A 16,544-nucleotide genomic window follows, 5' to 3' on the forward strand; every position below is an offset into this window, starting at 1 on the left:
CTATTCATTTATCCCAGAGATTTTCTTATTGATGGGCTGCATTATCATCATCGGCAGAGTTGCCAGGCCCAGAGAGTCACAGTGACTAAGACCCTAGTATCTATTTAATATTGGCCCTGCCTCAGTGGCATACATTGGCAGGAAAGAGTGGGGAAGTACTCTCTGATGAGATCGAAGTTGCAACGGCTATGTGCCTGTTTAAAGGATTTCGCATTACTATCTGTAATGCAGGATTAATTAAAAGAAGACAAAAGCCATGATCTTTTCATACAAGAAAGGATTTTTTCAAAGAACCATTAGCGGGCCCAATTTGTGTGGCGGTTCACAATGTTTGCTTATAAGAAAAAATATTTAGAAATAGCTGTTGAACTTTTCATTCTGTGTCTTGAAAAAGATACAAAAATCACGGAATTAGCATTTACTCTTCAGCTAACTCACACTGCTGGGACTATCAGAAGAATACCTTATGGATTCAGCAGATAACAGAAAAAATGATAAAACTTTTAAACTGGAGGGATTTGCCAGTCTAAGTCTGAGATAGTCTAGAACTAAAGTCAGAACACCTAACAATATTCAGAGCTAAACTTGCCAGGAGGGCTACATCTCCGTTCAAAATCATGTGCAGAAAACCAGTCATCTCCCTCTTCCCCACCTGTTTTTTTCCTATCAGTAATAAGGTACTCTCATGGTCATCACATATTAATGATTCTAAGCTATTAGTTAGGGAACCTTTGTTATGGTGATGATGCAAATTTATTATTATCTTGCATCCAGTCTGAATGAAATCTGCTTGGGCCTCCCTGTATTTAAGCATCTGTGATGCAGAACATTAATTCATTATCAAAGATAAAAAGATACTTTCCGTTCTTACAAAATGGAGAAATACAGGTAAGAGATTTTTTAACTCATCTATTAATGCAATACTGTGCGGGAGTCATCAAGAGAGAGAGAAGGCCAATCTAATTATCAAGAAAGTAAAAAAAACATACAAAGGAAATACAGCTGTAAATATATTCCAGTGTTGTAGGAATCTGCCATGTTTTACTCTAAATAAAAAAATTCTGCAGAATGGAAGAAGAGGCTTACAAACATGGGTTGTCCGCTCTCGGTTTGGCTGATTTAAACACTGTGCATGTTGGGATATTTTAAACAGTCTAGCGCTTTCCTTAAAGAGCCTTTCTGCTTAGTGGCAACTTCCAGGGTTTCTGTCACACACATCTGCTTATTGAAGTAGCATTATGGGAACTTTGATTTTTGGGTGGAACGCACTGTTCCAGAAAGCTCTCTATATTGATATTTTGAAGGAGACAGAGGTTTTAATCAAAGGGTCCATGCTAATGGCCTGACAGCTCCGCCAAGAACGTATTGCTCCACTGAAGGCACTCAAAGCATATTATATGAAATATGATATAGTCTAAAACACAGTTTTCCAAGCATACCGTTGGCAAAACATTAGACAGACTTAAAGGTTCAGTGATGTGCTAAATTCATGTGCATTTTCAGGTAATCTGATTTTGTTCATTATTTGTTTTAACAGTTGAAGAAAATAAGCCCAGCGTGAAAGGCATTTTCTTTGTTTTTCTCAGAGCAGAACAGATGTACATCAGAGTACAGTCCCTTGTGTAAGGAATACGTTTCAGTTATGCAGCACGGACAAGATTACATTAACAAAATCAGCTGAGTTTTCAGATTTGTTTTCTTGAACATTTAAGTCGCTTGACTTAAACTGTCTGAGGAACAGTGAGTAGGCATACACTAACGCGTATTCCTAGGATATAAAACAATATCAACAGTGTTAATCCTGTTGTGTTAGAAGTATACTGAAGGACTTGTTCTTGGCTTATTGCTTTGCTAGTATTCTGTAATAGAAAGCACTCCAGAAGTGGAATAAAAAAATATCCTCTAGCCCTTTTCCTCAGTAATAATTACACAACTAACGGCAACAAGGACTTTACTCTGAGCTTTAACAGGCAGAGTTAATCAGTGTAGCTCCACTGACTTCAGTGTATTTGTGGCAGTATCACTTGCAACATCTCCCTTTGGAGAGAAAATGCATTGCCTTCCATTTTCTAAAACAGAGTAATTCTTGTTACACTTTCTGTGTTTCGTAACATATCTGAACATTGGAAGTATTAGTTAGGAAGACAGAGGAATTACACTGACATTGGAATAGACTAATGCACTTAAATAAAAACTGTTTTTAAATGAGATTTTAGAGATATAAGATAACTTAAAGTGGATGGTGCGACATTTGTGGAAGCAACTCCCGGCTAGACCAGGACAGAAAAGAGATGGAAAGAGACGAGCAGGTGGGTGGAAATGCAGAGGATGTTCAAAGTCAGAGGGTAAAACGAGCCCATACGGAGTTATGAAAACCGAGACAGCAAGGTTTAGTTGAACATGGAAATGGGTAAGAAGGACCAAGAACAAAGTGATCTCTTCCCGCTTTCTGGAGCAAGAAGGTAGTTTTGCCACAGAATTGTAGGCTCCCTGAATCTGAAAAGTCTTGGGAAAGCTGCAAGAGAGGAGGGCAAAGGGCTGCCAGGATAGAGTGTAACTGCAGGATAGCATCAGGCTGACAAGACAGGAAATTGCAATGTGCTACTGCGCAGAATAAATATATTTTATTGAGAGCAGAAGTTTCAAAAGCAGATCACATTGTCTTTGCACGTGGGACACCTATTGTGAGTCAGTCACTGCCAGTGAAGTCTCCTGTGCCGTGCCATTTTACACCATGCAAGAAAACTGCATGTGCAGTGTTATAACAGAAAACCCTTATTCTGGATTGGATTGGGTCAAGAGGAAGTAAATCCGTTAAACCTAAATGGATGCTGATTTATTGTTAGCTCATGGGTATTCCAGAGGTCCCTTCCAACCTAAACGATTCCATTTTTTAAATTACGAACACCTCCTTACAATGTTATTATTTATTCCTGTGAAACACAGTAACAACTCCAACTGCAAAGGATTTTGAGGGGAAAAAAAAAAACCCTCCCCCACACAGTTTACTTCTGGATGGAATTCCAATTTTTTACACTTTCCAAATTACATTTTAGGACTGCTCTGGTCCTGCTTTGTTTTTTTTTGTGTGAGTACTTTCTGAGTACAATTTTATGCATAGTGATATTTGTGGCATTCAGATTATTTATGGTCCAAAAAGCAAGAGAAGTTTGGTTTTTTTCTTAATGGCAAGGTACATCTGCTTTTAGCTCTAAAATTTGAGTTATCTAATCAAGGATGAGCAGCCGTAGCATATGACTTGGCAGTGCAGTCACTTAGTCTATTTGATTTAATTCCAAAGACTGAATAATCAGACTATACTTGTTCTGAAGAAACATGAGCCGACCTCAAGCTTGTGTTTATATACACATGCTACTAATCAGACAACTAAGAAGATAAGTTCACAGTCTACATGCAGGGAAGTCGCAAATCGAAGAGGGCTGATTTCTCCAGCTAAATACTTCAGGTAGTTTGAGCAAACACAGTTCTCAGCCTTGTTCCACTCACCAGGTAAGTTCCCTGAGCACTGCTGGCACAGGTTAGCCTACTGTCAAAATGCAGATAGTGGATTCATATTAAAATTGAGTAATGTCATGCCTTCTTTGCTTTAGGAAAAAGGAAAAAAGATGAAGTGACAGTGGCACCACTGACTCCAAAAAAAGTAGATGTCCCACATAAAGAACTTACCATCAGGCCTACTTAGATAAACACGCTGTTCTTGTTGGTAGAAGGCAGAGCTACCAGCAGCAAATAGAGATCTTAAGACTCTATGAAAAAAAATACTGATCTATTCTGAGGAAATGTGAAAAGGTAAGTTTTTCAAATTTTCGGTGATCTACAAATAAACTCGTTTTCCATAATTCAGGTTTTTACTCCCACTCTTGCCCAGCCTAAAAAATGCGGTTATTTTTCTTTGGAGATTTCATATCTAATGTTATTCCTACTGTTAGCTATCAATGACAAGTTCATTCAGATTAAAATAAAAAATGACAATTATCTCCCTTCTTATTTTGTTGCCTGCATGTGCATAATGTATGGTTAAGTTTGTTTTTTCGAGTCTCTGCCTGATAAGCCTTTGAGACAATGGCTGTATTTGAAAGTTGTAAAGGAAATAGTTGACGCCAAATTGTTTCCTGTCATAGAAAGAGACTTTTCCCTGAACGTATCCAGCTAAGGGTTTAGGCCAGAATCTGATTCAACGGTACATGCCAAGCCCCCTTATCATAAGCTTCATTTTTATCTGTCATACAAACCAGATAAGTTGGTGATAGACGTGGTCATGGTGCATTTAAAGTGCACTGTCTTGAGAAATTTTATTTTCAAAGCAGGAGATTAATTAAGGTACTAGACAGTTTCTTTCACCCTTTTTTTTTCTTTTAATGTTTCTGTCTGTTTCTTCCTCGTGGTTGAATGCAAGCTGGCAAGCTTCTGTGTCCATCTGTGCGGGTTCCAGGTCAAGAATCTGTTTCCCCATGGATTTTTAAATTATAATGATTCACTGAAACTCTTACGGTACTAGTATTTTCCAGATTGCCAGGCAAATACCGTATAATGGGGAAGCCTCATAGAGTCACGGATATGTCTAGTTTAGTCTTATTCATTTTTTCCAGTTCATCACTGGCTAAAGAGTCACGACAGCTCACACCCTACCGTTACCGACCACAGACCCTCCATTCCTGGATAACTGCTGTGTACAGCACGGTTTTGGAGCTCTGGGTCTCCAAAATCTGTGGTATTGCCTGTCTAGAGGGCTGTTGACTATCCGTGGTCTGTAGAAAGGGTAGAGAGTGTCTATCCTGAAAGTCTCTCTCTCCACTTAAATGAGCAGAAGTTCATGGCTGGGGAGAGACGAGGGAAAAAGGAGAGCATCCCCCACAGAAAATCAAAACACGTGTGGCTTGCACCTTCACCCGGAAAAATAAGAGTCATTATGGAAAGGATCCAACTCTGTGCAAGAGCTGTATGTGGAAAGGGACAGCTTTTCTTTAACAAGACACAGAAATAGAATAATTGAGGAGTATACTATCACTCTGTTCCCAAGCCCAGGAATAGTCTGATGTTCTTTAAGTTGTCAAGGTATTTCTCCATGAAGAAGCTTTGGTGCATGAGGGTCAGAAAATCTTGTGGAAAAACATATGCCAATGTTTTGCTCTTTAAATACTGGTGGTTTTCCCAATCTGACCTCAAGTGGATCTATAATTATGTTTATCACCGGGGACTAACAGTGTTACGTGTAGTCATGCGGTAGTGTAGTCCCAGTAATAAGAACGCTCCATTAATGACAACTTCTGTACATTTTTTAACTCCAGCTTTGGTAATGTGGTTATGATTTACTATGATGGCATGCTGTGTGATTTCAGTATGCCCCTTTGAAATATTTTGCGTTCATGGTAAGTGTGCCTTCCCTGGGGCAGTATTATTTTCTGTCTCCCTGCAATGTGATGCATTTCACAGAGATGAGGACAAGACGATCAAATCCTAGCACAAGAAGCAGAAAAAATTAGATGTTTTCCACTTAAATATGACTTAAACACTTTTAAAAGCTTCTTTGGGGCTGCCATTTTAGAATGAGATTAGTCTTTGCAGCAGCGGTAGCAAAAGCCAGATAATGTCATCATTGGTGTCTTCTTTCTTTCATCCCTCGGATGTCATGGCACAGATTGTGCTGTCCAGACATGTAGCAGACACTTGAATGAGTAGCCTCTCCCACTCCCAGCACTGCGGTATCACGTACCTGCCTGTCTCCAGTGCTGCTTCAAGTGTGGCAGACGAGCACTGTGCCTCAAGCCTTGTCACCAAGCGAGAATCTGTCTGACACCTCCCTGACGTGCTCCTTAGCCTGTTAGCCAGCCCACGCTCTGTCTCCGGTGATGAGGCCCTGCTCTGCTGCCACAGGCTTTGTTCCCAGCCCTCCCCTGGACTTTTCCCTCTGCAGCTCCTCTGCACAGAGCCAGCCCAGCTGCAGCCACCCAAACTCCAACAGGCTGTTGGGTCCCTCTGGCGTGTGTCCCCATTCATCACCTGGGTACCCAGCCCCAGCAGCTCTTGCTTTCAGCAAGACTTTATCGGGGTGAGGAAAGCAGGTAGAAGGAGGAGCTAAGGCCTGAATCGTTGTGAAACATTCAGGGTGTCTCTGCTGTCTCAGACAGTTGATGCAGGAACGTTTTACAGTTTTGCTGGTATACAGCCTGCCCTGTCTCTATTCACTGTTGATCTCATGTCATAGACTGCAGGCGTTCTCTGGGGAAAGAAGATGTGTAAAGCACTTGGGAATTAATGGCTCTATGGAAAGGAAGGTACCACCACATGCTGTTGCACTGATCCGCTGTATGTTGCTATTTCTCCTAGTAATGGATTCAGCCATCACCGGATGGTTAATGATGATGAGTGGCTGTAACCGATAGCATAACATGCATCGTATGAGTGCAAGATAGTTGGATTGTAATTAGTCGTGCGATAAGTATATGGGCTATTTTATGCTTGGATTCTTTAAAACACAAGCTGCCAAGCAAAGAGAATGAGGTATGTTTTCTTTGATAAGCACTGGTAAACTAGTTACAGCGGTACCAAGCTGAAGAGTTTCAAGTTCAGAACAACGGAAGCTACTCACAAGATCAGAACGTTTTTACGCTTTGACTCCACCTGTAGGCACTAAATTCTGTTGCAACTTTAGCCTGAAATTCTTCTTCCATGCAATGCCCTGTAATTTCTAAACATGCTGAGTAAAGATTTTATTTAAAAATATAAATTGGTGGTGCCACCATAGGGAATTAGTTTACAAAGAAGCCCTTTGAAATTTAAATGAGATAGTCTTCCACGTAATGATCTCCAGAGTTGCAGGAAGAAGAGTATGATTTAAATTCAGTATAGTACAGGACATAGTATGAATGGTAGTGAAATGAAAGTAGATAAATGTCTATTGCTGTATGTAGCCAGCAGAAAACCTATCGGAGACAAAGCGAGATTCTGATTCCTACTGGACTGTGAGCTCTTCTGTAGGAAGTGTGTGGGATTGGAAGTCAAAACATCTGCTCTCCGCTTCCAGTAATTTGCAACGAGCTGCCTGCGTAATCCTGAATATGTCACATCATGCCTCAGTTTTCTCTTCTTTGTCATGTGAGTAACTAATATGTTACTGTACTGTACGTATTGTGAGATTTAGTGCACTAGTATAGTAACCTGCTTTGAAAGCTTCAAGGTGCAGGAGATACAAATGTCAAAATATTATCATGCGTACAATGACACATAAAAGCATATAATCAAGAATTTAATGCCAGAATTGAAAATTAAGTACTTCATAACACTTGACCCAAATTGTTAAGTTTTCCCTTTTTAGAGTATCAAACAATAGGCTTTCTTTGAGAAGCAGGAAACTTTTCCAAGAGTATGCTTCTATTACAAGCTGTTTTCTGTCTTTGTTCTAGAAGTAATTTATGACCAAGGGATCCTAAAGAAATTTCTCTTTAGGACTAATGACTGTTACACATTCTGTTACGATTTCCAGTTGTGGAAATACATAGTACAACAGCAACAGGAAAAACACAAACCGTCCGGCATACTGCCTCATACATCAAATGTAATTTCCAGTTAACAAAGCAGTAACATGTTACTAAGAGAAGCAACGTAACACAGCAAAACAGAAGTAGGAAAGAAGTTTCCAACAATGATCGGCGTTAGAAATATGATTATTTTAATCACCAAAAGAGCTGTGAAACTTTTCTACGGATGTTCACATGCTATTCACACGGACGTGAGCTGGAGCAGCATATATATTACTGAAGATAAATTTACCAGCATGAAGCGATGCCACTTACTCCATGTGAGGGGGTATTTTCTTTAAAAAGAACTTTTTTTTAAGACACTCGATTTAAAAGTCCTGAGAGCAGAACTAATCAGTAATGGATCACAAAAAAAGTAATATTACCATGAAAACTTGGCGATAGTAAACATTTAAAAAATGCAGATGAAATCCTGAAAAAATGCCTGCACAGATACTTGGGTATGTACAGTTACTCCATAAAAAGTAACTAACTGCATTGGGCAACACTGAATGGAAAGGTTGCAACTTCTGGGGTAGAACCTCAGTCCCTTTCGTTGGATAGCTTCCGTTTGGTTTGATTAGATAAAAATTACAATAAATCAGATATCCCAGCATGCAGCTGATTTTTTTTTAAATGCTCATCTTCATACAACAGCTGTGGCAAAGTATCCTAAAATAACTCTTATTTAAGAAGACAGAGACATTTCTTAGGAACAAAGCAGCTTTTGGGTCAAATGAATTCACAGCTTGTTACAACAGATGTGAGTAGAAACGCAAGTGACAGTAGTTTAGCATAAATAGGGGGAAATAACTATTTTGTATAGAGTCAGATTCTGGCCACTATAACGTCAGTGTAAATTCTGGAGTTACTCCACAGATTTCAGTGTAGTTGCTCTGGATTTACTCCGGTGGACTAGGCTGGGTGATTAGAATTGTACCCTTAAGAGATTTGCAGTCAGATAGAAGAGATTTTGCTGTGTACAGAAATAAATTGTGGCACCGGTAGCGTTGTAGAATATTTCCAAGGCATTAGCTATATTTTCTTTGGGTTTTTTCCCCCTTTTCTCTCTCTGATAGTTCTTTCAGTTCTTTCTTTTTACAGGCGTTCCACCTCTTTAATTCTGTGACTCTCTCACTTCGTTTCCCTGAAGTGTATCTTTAGCCTTTCTTTGCTGGTTGTTTTAGAATCCGTAATGATTTGACAGACACTTTTGCATCCATGTCTCCTATCGTTCTCTCTTCATCCATGGACGTTTTCATCTTTACTAAGGTCCCATTCCACCACCCGTATCTGAGCCATCTCTTAAGGTATGCCTTGCTGCTGCCAAAAAATGAAATGGTCCACTTTTGTCACTGAAAATATGGCACTGGAAACGTAAAAAGAAAATGCTGAAAACAGCCTCCAGAAAGGGGGCATTTTGCTACACTGTGGCTACAGCCAAAGTCACTGAGTGAATGTTATCAGTGACAGAGCTGCAACAAATTATCTCGTTTAGACAGTGATTCAGCATCAACAAAGAAAATCGGTAGCAAAAAAGTTCTGAAAAAAGTTGGGTTATATTAACTTATTTTATATTTCTTTCATTATTTTTGCCGAGTTCATAATGAAAGCTACTACAATGAATATATTCAATGCCATTGCTTCCAATTAGATTTAAGATCACGCATCTGAAAGTGCACTGACTAGCCAAAACCAATCAAAACATGCAAGCCTTAAAGATTATTATCAAAAAATTGGTTTCCAGTCATTTCCATCAGCTTAGAAATGTGAGTTGTGAATCTGCAAAGAAATTTAGTAGAGTAGCCTTGTCAACATCAACACCTTTGCTTGCAGGCCTCCTAAAATGAAGCTTGAGCTTTAAGTGCTTTTCTGGAGCTACATGTTAGGTTTTCTAACTGCAGACGTTCATTTACCAAAACTGTCACTATACAATGTTTATTGTGTATGACATTAAGACAGAAGCAAGGAAAGACCCCCCAAATGATCTATAACGTCTGGATAAGCAGGCTTTTTTGTTAACATGTGAGTTTCAGGTACTGAAGATCACTACAAAATATTAAGCTGTCATTTGTACAAGTCAGATCCGGCTCCCCTTTAAGTGAAGGAGGAAGCTGTTTCTGTGTTCAACAAAAGTCATACTTACACTTGCACGTGGGATGATGCTAAGTTGCAATGCAGCAGTAGAATAATGAATCTGCTGAAGGTAAACACAATGCTTTTAGATTTTGGAGAGCTACAGCAAAAGAATATTCAAAATCCAAATTGTCTGTCTGGCCTTTCGAATTTGGTCAGCTGAGAGTTATCACTTACAGAATTACAGAAACTCTCCAGTTTTGGAAAACATTCTCCCCCCCCCCCCCCCCCCAAAATCACTTGTCTAGACTTGGCTCTGTTCCTCCACACAATCTAGCTACTGTTGATGTGAGAGCCTTTTCTTCAAAACAGGCTGCAGTCTGGGACAGCCTTTGTGTATTTCTCAGCCTCAGTGACCCTTCATCTCATTTCAAATCTCAAATAAAAACAACTCCTTTTCTCCTACTCTCAGTATACATTTTAATGTCTCTCTTCCGCTGCTCTGATTTAACTCTTGACTGTAGTACTCCCAAACAAAACCTTCATTAAGCTAGACTGCAAAGTTGAATGTAGAAAAGACCTGTTTGAACAAGTAGTTTCTGTCTGGGCAAGATTGTTTTCTACCGTATATTTACTACTATTTCAACCAGTCTGGCTTTTTAAGTATCTAAAGCTAATTAGCTTCTGTAAATTAGATTTTCTTGAAGATTATCCTTGAGAGCGATAAGTCTTAGTGTTGGAAAAATCTTCCTGGTGAAATCTCTAGTTTTTCTCTTTCTTACATGCTATAAACGTAATTACATTCCCGTATATGTTTCAGGCCTCATTTCTACAATTGTAACCTATACAGGGCCATTGAGCAAACTTGAAGCCTCACTGTTACCAGCCTACTAGAAGGATTTCATTGCAGACAGGGACCAAAAATGCTTCCTTTCTCTTGCTGGCATTCAGCCTCATCAAATGTTTGTAGGCAGTGTTCGCCCTGTCCCTTGACTGTCATTTAGCCAAAGAATGGCTAACATTTCAAAAGAGATTTGTGAATCCAGCTGCCAAACTTCAGACACCACTTAGTGTGTCCTGTTCAGGCACCAAAACCAGGAGACACCCACAATTAATTGTTGCTTTTGAAAATCCCAGACAGTCATTGTACTGAAGTCTTGATCTTTCTCAGAGATTTAATCTTTCTGGTACCTATTTCTCTCTGCTGCTTCTTTCTGAACGACTCACTTGAGTTCCTTGGTGTCTTTCAGGTAATATAAGGCCATCACTTAATACCGTCTAACTCAAAAAGAAGGCATTTTACAGGCCAAGATCTTGTGTGTTAGTTACTCCAAGCTGCAGCTGAGTTGTTTTTTTTTTTAATGGTTTCTCTTAGTCCCAAAGAGTGAATAGTAAGACTTACAGTCTTCCTCTAACCTTACCTTTAAACATACGCTGGAGCGTGGCACACAGTTTTTGACTCCCCAGTTGCGGACAAGTACAAGATTAAGGGAGGGTGCCAGTTTATGTACAGGTCTTGTCCTAATACGTTGTTAGGGTGTGGCCAGGCACGCATCCCAAACCAGGAACTAGGAGGTGTTCCTGAGTCCCACAGTTTAGACATAGATAGTCACACCTATTAATTAAGGAAGTTTCAAAAAGAAGAAAAAATACCATGCGTGTTTTTAAAGCAAAGCCGCACCGGACTGAGTGAAAGTTGTGAGTTAATGATTCAAGATTTTGATGGTGGAGTAAATGTAGTCCGTTTAGTTGCCAGGCATTCCCTGCAGCGGAAAAGTTAAAGTTTTGTAAGTCTGGTTAGCATGGAAACTTCCTCTGAACAGCTACGGAAGAAGTCACGCTCGGGAATCTATTAAGTTAGAGCGCTGGCCTGTCAATCTTTGCAGCAAATGAACATTAGTGTTCACGATACACGGCAGAAGTACCACCCTGACAAAAGCCATTTAGTTTTTCCACAGTGGAGAGACCGTCATCCGTCTTTGTGCAGAAAGTGTTATGTCTTCCTTTTAGTCAGTGATGTAAGAAGTTTCTAAAGTTACGGCAATGCTTTCCGTGTATTTGCATCCCTGTAAAATGCACAGTAGGTGGAGATGGAAATCACATTTTCACTGATCCTAAGCTCCAAGTTTCCTTGTTTAAGATGTTTAATTAAAAAAGAAAATTAACTAGTCTAATGAGATAACTTTTAAGGCATTCACATACATTTACAAGGCTAAGGAAAATGCTGTCCAAAAGAAGATGCTCATTAGTAGGATGAAGCACAAAGAACTAAATCTTGTTTACGGGAAAGTAAATTACAGTCAGATTTGCAATCTTTTAAGAGAGGCGTCTTTTTTGGGAGGCGGCGTCTCTATTCAGACATACTCTGAAGATACAAGAAGATAATGTTGCCTGATTATGTAGCTTGGCCTTTAACACATGTGAAAGTCCTGTTTTACTCACTAAATTTACCTAAAGCAATAGTGTGCGAAAAGCATACTCCTACGGAGACCTCTTTCCCTGCCCCTATCTCCAAATACAGTAAACAAGATGAAACATACAATAACATTGGTGATATCAACTGCATATCTATGTAAAGCATGAAAACAGGGTTTTGGGATAAAACCTACTGTGGATCATCACCATTCATAGAACTTTGCATCCTTTAAATTCTTCTTCCAGTAAGACACTAGCCTGTAGAAACAGGAGGTGGGCTCTTGCCATGGAATGTATAAATAAATGTACAGGGACCAAGAAGAGCTCTTTTCTTGGTGGCAGTGTGGGTTCCAACATACTGAATTTGCCTTAAAATGTAGATAGATACTTATCAACCTAAGGAACTAGTATTACAAGAAAACAATATTTAAGTTACGTAACTAACAACATCTCAGGTTACTGAAGCCTCTTAAAATGTTAATTAGCTCTACCATTCATCTTTTTTTTTATTAAAAAAATCTTATTGCGCACTGACTTGCGCACAAAGTCAGTGGCACTATTACTTACGGCAGACTCATGTTGAGCCCTTAATACTGCAGTTAGTACAAAAGAATTTGTATTTAGCTATGAAGCAGCTACAGCAAAAAATTATTTGCTCTAAAGCAATTGTTTCCACAAATTTTTTTTTAAAAGAAACATTTCTCTTAGACTGTCATCCCCCAAAAGTTGATATTTTCAAAAAGCTGGAATTTGGGGCCACATCTGTAATGACAGTATTCCTGGAAACTACGGGTACTTTTTCCATTAAGTGACTATTTCCTTTCACAGCCTCTCTCTAAGGGAAGGGAGGTCGCGCAGAAACCCGGGGCACTGGAGAAGCATCCAGCCCTGCGGCAGAAGAAGCCAATGAGCCCGCGCGGCGGCTCTCACATCCAGAGCAGTTAAGCGCAGGTCTTCCTTAATAGCCGTGCATCTAGCAAGGTAGACCTCCCGAGTTCCCCGAAACTTGTCTGACGCGCTGGAAGTGATCGGCCATATTTGAGAAGGCTTGTGTTCGTAGGAGGTTTGCTTGGAGTGCTTTTTTCCCGAAGAATTTGGGTACAGTTAGGCTGGCGGTGGGAGGCGAGGCGGCCCGTGGCGGACGGCCGCCCTCCTGGCCGCGCACCGTGCGCTCCAGCAGAGCGCCCGCCCGCAGCCCCCGGCAAGTAGCGTCAGCCCACCCTCAGCCCCGCCAGCCGCAGGGCCGAGGCAGCTTGAAGGGCCCAAACGAGGACGACCCACGCAAAAAGCTGTCGGGTGGCCGCTACGGGCGCAGCAGTTTCTCCCCAGCAGGGCTCAGCCCCGCGCTCCCGGGCGGAGGGAGCGGGCGGGCGGGCGGGCCTGTGTCAGCAGCTCCCCCGCCGCCCCGGGGGCGCGAGGGAGGGAGCGGCCGTTGGGGGCGGAGGGCGGCTGCGCGGCCGCCTCCGCGCGCTGCCGGCGGCCCTGAGGGGGGCAGCGCTCGGCGGAGCAGGCAGGGCCGGCGGCGGCGGCGGCGGCCGTGGTGGGTGCTGGCGGCCGCTGGCCGGGCCTCCCGAGGGGCGGCTGTTGCGCCTGGTGCCGCTGCCGCTGCCGCTGCTGGCGGCGGGCCGGGCGTGCGCAGGGGCGGGCAGGGAGGGAGGGAGGGAGGGAGCCGCGGGGCGGGGAGCGCCGCCGCCGCCGCCGCCGCGCCCGCCCTCTCCGCGCCGTGCGGGAGAGGGGCGCCGGGGCTGGAGCGGCCGCGGCGGGCGGAGATGCTGGTCGCCTTTCATTCCCTGCCCGCGCTCTCTTACAGGCGCCGGCCACAGCCTCGCGCGAGCGCTGCTGCGGGGGAGGGCGAAGCCTCGGGCTGCTCGGCTCCATCGCCGCCCTGCGTGCGCCCACGGGGGCTCTACACCGGCCGGTGAGTCCGCTTCTTCCCCCACTCCCGCCCCGACTCCCGTCCTTCTCCCCTCGTTTCTCCGCGCGCCGGTGAAGGGAGGGGGGGAATGGAGCTGGGGCTGCCGGCGGCGCCGCGTGCCGGGGGGCGGGGGGCGGGCGCCCCTCAGGAGGGTCTCGCGCGCGGGCGGCCGTTGGCGGCCGTTAGCGGCGCGGCCCCCTCAGCGGCGGAGCGGTTGGAACGCTGCGGCCGTGAGGCGCTAGCGGCGGGCGGCAGCCCCGGCCGGGCAGCGCGGCGAGTGCGGGCGGAGCAGGGAAAGGCTGCACAAAGCCCAGCGGGTATTGTTGGCTTTTCCCGCTGGACTTCCTGTCTGGGCGCCGCGGGGCTGAGCTGGACTTTCGGTCACAGCAGGACACGCGTGAAGGTTTGCGTCTGTTGGGAGAGGAGGGCTTGTTTTGGCTTGTGGAAGCCAAGCAAAGCAGCCCCCCCCCCCCCCCCCCCCCGCCTCCCAACTTCTTAGCTGGGATAAGCTTTTTGCTTTATTAATGTTTTTGGAGGAACAGAAATGAAGTGTAAATGTATTGGCTGGTGATGAGAAATAGCGTAGGCTTCATTGGCTTTTTATCTCCTAGCAATTGACACCTCCGCAAACCGCAGGATAATCTCTCTCTCATACTCTAGATTGTGTCATTCTCTTTAAATTGCATATTTAAAACAACAAAGACGGTGACTTCATAGGGAACCGCCAGGAGCTGCTCTGTACCCCTCCTGTTTATTGGGGAAACATTTGGGAACCGGTTTGGTTTTGTAGATGGGATCTAAAATGAATGTAGGACATGAAAACTGTAAAGTTGTTTGCAGGTAATCTTATGTTTAGGCATCTTACTAAGGTGCGAGTTTTGGAGAAGGGAGTGTAAAGTTCTTCCGTGGGGAACTAGCTGGGGCAGTTGCAATGACCACTTGGTTTGTGAAGTCTCCTCAGTGGGAGGAGAGCACGTTTTGGGACACTGCACAGTTTAACTGGGTCAGAATGTGCAGATTTTCTCCTGGGGGCTGAATGTCATGTGAGAAAGCTGTCACTAAACGCGTGTTTTTGTGTGTTTTAGCTCCCACATCACCATTTGTTCTCAGGCTAGTGTAGTGGAGATGGTTAATACTGAAAATAATGACTCTCGAGACTGACTGCATTCCATATTCAGACTGCGTATCAGCTCTCTGATTCAGTTGCCAGTGCAAATCTTGCTTTGGATAACATTAGATATGTTTCAGAGAGGTTTCAGCAAGAATTAGAAACAACCAGGATAAAGATACAAATAAGAGAACAATTTAAATAGTTTGGTTATTATGCAAGAAATGGTGATGAGGAAAGAGTAAATCTGGTCTTACAATCTTTTGTTTGGTAGTGCAGTTACAACAGATTTTGCCACCGCTCCTAGTGCTATCAAACATAACTATCTGTTCAGCTTTCATGTTGTTTTTCATATGGAGTGCCTTTTTTTCTGCTAACAAGCATGTCTTTCCATAAACAATCTTTACATGTGGGCAATGTTTTAAGAAAAGAAAATAATGACAATGAGAGAAATTACCTTAAAATTGGGATTGTCGGTTTTCCTATTCTTACTTTTTTATATAATAAATTTGTCTCATGACTGGAAAACCATGTAACATATACTTCCCCAAGAAGGGATTTTATTTCTTGCTGTTGTGTGATTAAAAAAAAAAGAGCTATGTGTAAATGAGGGCATTAATATTGGCTATATACTGTTTTCTCTTTAGAGTGTAATTATAAGGTCCATGGGGAAAGTATCGGTACATTGATTTCAGGGACTGATTTTGTAAGTGTTCAGGGAGTATTCCTTTGCATGTCCTGGTCTAAGCTGCCATGTATGTAAGGCACCGAAGGGTCTGTATTTACATTTCTGTTGCTTCCGAGTGATTGACAGATTTTTATTTAATTTATTTGATTTATGTTTTATTTATTTTACTTTTGAGTATACAAATTAACTTGGAGGATTGGGGTTGAAAAGTCAGCAGATGGAAAAGGAGTAGGAGACAGGCTATACCACAGGGTATCGTTAGAACAGCTTCGTTCTGCAGAGATTTTTTTGAGAGGAATTGGAGGCTGTGAGAACCACAGATTCAAGGACACTTGAGTGCATGGAACAGCATGCACAAAGTAGGGAGGTGTCTGTGGGAGAGGATGAACGGGCTGTATGATATGGAGCAGACAGAAGTGTAGATTTTTCCAGAGGGTAACTGTGAAAGGAGATGGTGAGATCCAGTAGTCTGTTAACAGCTTCACGGGCCCTTGAAAGTTAAAACGGACCGTGATAGGGATGGATGGTAAATAACCACTGTAACTGGTCATCTTGAAATAACGATAACTTGTGCATAGCTGAAGTTCAGCGTTGTCGTTCTGAATGCCCTGAAGGGAGGCAGTGAGGGAGGCTGGGAAAGGGAGGAAATTTGATTTCTGAAGGTGGGAAGTTATCAAGGCACAAATGTTCTATTTACCTATTTCAATGGGAAAGAAGGTATTGTATTGGACTGTGTTGTTTTGATGTTTTTCCTTTTGCATGGCTGACAGGTCTCACCATGTTCTTGTAAACGTGGAATAAATA

At 42.6% G+C, this 16,544-nt stretch overlaps 1 protein-coding gene and 1 long non-coding RNA gene across 6 annotated transcripts in view; one reads left to right on the top strand and one right to left on the bottom strand.

Annotated features, from left to right (window-relative positions):
* Positions 1–7,247: 7,247 nt before the first annotated feature.
* On the bottom strand, positions 7,248–13,405 carry LOC104145155 (uncharacterized). 2 transcript variants are annotated; one of them, XR_694260.2, is made up of 3 exons: positions 11,036–13,405; positions 9,685–9,735; positions 7,248–8,861 (listed from the first exon to the last, which is right to left on the bottom strand). It is a non-coding gene; the product is annotated as an uncharacterized lncRNA (long non-coding RNA). The 2 variants fall into 2 exon arrangements; XR_694263.2 differs by having other exon boundaries at positions 8,228–8,858; positions 11,036–12,460.
* Positions 13,406–13,543: 138 nt separating this feature from the next.
* PTPN13 (protein tyrosine phosphatase non-receptor type 13) overlaps positions 13,544–16,544 on the top strand; it is a 132,350-nt gene continuing 129,349 nt past the window's right edge. For 2 of the 4 annotated variants that reach the window (XM_068941441.1, XM_068941442.1), the window contains exon 1: positions 13,767–13,947. The gene's annotated coding sequence lies outside the window, so the exon portion shown is untranslated. Of the gene's footprint in view, positions 13,570–13,753; positions 13,948–16,544 lie in introns of those variants that run through there. The other 2 variants (XM_068941443.1, XM_068941440.1) reach the window with 2 other exon arrangements.

This window comes from Struthio camelus, chromosome 4, assembly GCF_040807025.1.
Source record: "Struthio camelus isolate bStrCam1 chromosome 4, bStrCam1.hap1, whole genome shotgun sequence".
Taxonomy (NCBI): domain Eukaryota; kingdom Metazoa; phylum Chordata; class Aves; order Struthioniformes; family Struthionidae; genus Struthio; species Struthio camelus.